Source organism: Mustela nivalis (assembly GCF_964662115.1).
Source record: "Mustela nivalis genome assembly, chromosome: 10".
In the NCBI taxonomy this organism is placed as follows: Eukaryota; Metazoa; Chordata; class Mammalia; order Carnivora; family Mustelidae; genus Mustela; species Mustela nivalis.
This window is the reverse complement of record NC_139029.1, coordinates 111,457,289-111,461,487: the sequence shown is the minus strand read 5'-3', so window position 1 is coordinate 111,461,487 and position 4,199 is coordinate 111,457,289.

Sequence of the window (4,199 nt, the reverse complement as noted above, 5' to 3'; positions counted from 1 at the left end):
AAAAGCTAAATTTTTACCTTGTTATTGCATTTTTAGAGTCTTCAGGTATTATGTTGTTAGATGTATACCTGCTTATACCTTTTACATCTTCTTTCCAAACTCTGCCTTTAAAAATGTCCCTCTTCATCTTAGTACCTATAACTTTAGACCCAACTTGTCTGCGATGAATTTTGCCATTCCGGCTTTCTCTTTTGCATGGTATCTCCTCACCTGATACATTCTCAATCCCTTTTGCATTTTAAGTATGTTTCTTGAACAGCGTGGATCTGTAACCTCCTGATAGGCGCTTTAATAGAAAAAGTCAGTCTGTACACATTTAAATTAATGATAAACAGTCATAATTTTATTCCTCCCATCTTATTTTGTTTTTATTTTCCCCATTTTTGATGTTTTTAATCAAGTTCATTCTTTTTGTACTTGATAAATAGAGAAGTTCTTTGCATTTTTCGATGACAGCTTAATTGAGATATAATTCACAGGCCATACCACTCACCATCTAATGTGGACAATTTAATGGCTTTCACTATATTTAACTATACTATACTGAACTACCTACACTTTTTCATCATCCTCAAAAGAAAACTTTAGCCATCACCACCAATCTTAGGCAACCGCTAATCTACTTTCGGTCTCTGTAGATTTAGCTATTCTGGAAATTCCATATAAATCAAATTATGCAATACGTGGTCTTCTGTGACTGACTTCTCTCAATCAGCAGAATGTTTTCAAGGCTCCTCTGTGTCGTGGCACATATCAAAATTCTATTCCTTTTCAAGGCTGAATAATATTCCACAGGCTGGATGGATCACATTTTATTTATCTCTTCATCAGTTGATGAACATCAGGGTTGTTCTCACCTTTTTGCTATTACGAATAAACCCTAAACCTTCATGCACAAGTTTTTGTGTGGGCATAGTTTTTTTCTTGGCTCTATACACAGGAGTGATATTGGTGTGTCATATGGCAACTCTGTGTTCTGCATTTTGAGGAGCTACTAAACCATTTCTAATGTGGCTGTGCCATTTTCCAAGCCCACCAGCAATTTACAGGTTCCAGCTCTTCACATCCTTCCAACACCTGCTTTTGGGGTTTTTGATAGTAGCCATCCACGTGGGTGGGAGGTGGTATCTCACCATGGTTTTGATTTGCATTTCCCGAATGATTAGTGATGTTGAGCATATTTTCATGTGCTTATTGTCCCATATATTTTATATATACCTTATATGTATCTTTAAATATATATTATATATTTCATATTTTATTTATATTTAAATACATATTTAAGAATGTAAATATATTTACATAAATATGTTTATATAAATATATGATCATGTAAAATATATTTATATATACATTTATATATTAATGTATACATTTGAATATTAGAGAAATGTATATTCAAGTTCTTTGCTCATTTTTTAAGAGATTTTATTTATTTATTTGAGAGAGATTTATTGAGAGAGATCACAAGCAGGCAGAGAGGCAGGCAGAGAGAGAGGAAGAAGCAGGCTCCCTGCTGAGCAGAAAGCACGGGGCTCGATCCCAGGACTCTGAGTTCAAGACCTGAGCGGAAGGCAGCAGCTTAACCCACTGAGCCACCCAGGCGCCCCTCTTTGCTCATTTCTTAACTTGGTTGTCTTTTTATTTGAGTTGTAAGAATTCTTCACACAGTCTGAATGCATGTTCCTTATATATGACCTGCAAATATTTTCTCCCATTTAGTGGCTTGTCTTTTGACTTTGTCAATGGGGTCCTTGGAAGCACAAAACTGGGATATTTTGGTTGAGTCCCATTTATTTGTTTATTATTTTTTTTAAGTTGCTTGTACTTTGGTGTTTGGCTGAGGAGCCGTTGTTAGATTCAAGACCACTAACATTTACCTTTGTGTTTTCTTCTGAAAACTTTATCATTTTACTTTATTTTTATTTTTTAAAAGATTTTATTTATTTGAGAAAGAGACAATGAGAGAGAGCATGAGCGAGGAGAAGGTCAGAGGGAGAAGCAGACTCCCTGTGGAGCTTGGAGCCTGATGCAGGACTCAATCCGGGAACTCCGGGATCATGACCTGAGCAGAAGGCAGCCGTCCAACCAACTGAGCTACCCAGGCATCCCGAACTTTATCATTTTAATGCTTACACTTATGTCTTTGATGCATTTGGGGTTATTTTCTCTGTATGGTGTGAGGCAGGACTCCTGTTTCATTATTTGCATGTGGCTGCTTGGGAGTAAAATACTGTTCTTACCCCCATTGAATTGCTTGGCACCCTTGTCAAACATTAGTTGACTGTAATTTATTTTCCTTTTTTTTTCCCCCATTGAGGCATTTCACGTGCCATGTATATTATATTTCTAGGAAAAAGGAATCCCAGGATTTTCCCTCCTGCCTGGATTCTTCCTTCTTCATGGTGCATGATGCCAGAAGAATTTTTCCATGCAGTGAAACCAAACTGAGGGGATGGAAATATTCTGCCACGTTTCTAGATCTTTCAGTTATACAAGTCTAGGGCTGGTCATGCCACACTTGTTTAACTTGCCCGTGAGGTTCACAGCAGTTTTCCCAGCTCTGTGGTCATCAATAATTTCAAATTTGCCAATGTACTCATGCTTCGTCATCACAGTGAGGAAACGGGACGATGACTTTGGTGCAGGGCCTCCTAAGAACCTGGCCTTCGCCCCCCCTTTCAGCAGTGTTAATGTTCTTGAGGGCATCTGTGGGACATTTGTTCACACTGTTACTGCGGCACGGAAAGATGGCAGAAAATCTTTTTTCCCTTTTATTAATATTTGGTCTTGTTCTCCTTCCCTTTCTCATAACCGAATGCGTATTTCCCCTTCGTCATTTGAAAACTGCATACTGTTCTCCAGCTGTTTTCCCCAGATGAGACCTTGTGTATCAAGAATCCTTATTTCACGGTTATTATACACAATCTTAAAGATTTATGACTGTTCGCTTATTTTACACATGCATACACACGAAGCACTAAATACGGACTTTATCTGAATGGCTAAATGTTGGCCAAGACAGAAGCCAGTTGTAGTGGGAACTGATAGGATAAAGATATAGTCTGAAGTTTTTGTTCTTTACAAAAAGCCTTCATGGGGCGCCTGGGTGGCTCAGTGGGTTAAGCTGCTGCCTTCGGCTCAGGTCATGGTCTCAGGGTCCTGGGATCAAGTCCCATGTCGGGCTCTCTGCTCAGCGGGGAGCCTGCTTCCTCCTCTTTCTCTCTCTGCCTGCCTCTCTGCCTACTTGTGATCTCTCTGTCAAATAAATAGGTAAAATCTTTAAAAAAAAACAACAAAAAAAGCCTTCATGGGGCGCCTGGGTGGCTCAGTGGGCTAAAGCCTCTTGCCTTCAGCCCAGGTCATGATCCCAGGGTCCTGGGATCAAGTCCTGCATCGGATTGTCTGTTCAGTGGGGAGCCTGCTTCCCCCTCTCTGCCTGCCTCTCTGCCTACTTGTGATCTCTGTCTTTCAAATAAATAAAATCTTAAAAAAAAAAAAGGCCTTCATATTTTATTAAAAATTTTAGGTGTCCGAATTCAAAAGGTTAACAATATAGTACAATAATAATAATAATAATAATAATATATCATCTAATAATAAAATAATAATAATTTCTCCTGCATAGTCACTGCTGCACACTAGTAAAATGAAATGTTTCTTTTCTTTTCTTTTTTAAAGATTTTATTTATTTTATTTATTTGACAGACAGAGATCACAAGTAGGCAGAGAGGCAGGCAGAGAGAGAAGGAGGGAAGTGGGCTCCCCGCTGAGCAAAGAGCCCGACGTGGGGCTCGATCCCAGCCAAAGGCAGAAGCTTAAACCACCCAGGCGCCCCGAGATGTTTATTTTCATTTGGGATTATGGAGGGGCAAGGTGTTTTTGGCTCTCCTGCTGAAGTAGGGACTCAGTCAGTATTGTCTCCACCTTTTTCCCTAATAGTAGCTCTGGAAGATGAAGACGTCCCTCCATCTCCCAGACATGAGCGTTTGACCAGGACATGGGATGGTATAAGCTCATTGACATAGTCTCATGAACTAAGCCCTGGTTTATTGGTCACAGTCATTCTCCAAGTATTTTCAGGAATAAACTTCAGGTGTTGCCCTTATTCTAATTTTTCTTTCTGAGATTTCTGACTGCAATCGCTACTTCCTGCAGTCACTCAAGGAGAAACGAGGCATGTGGCAGCGCAACAGTGT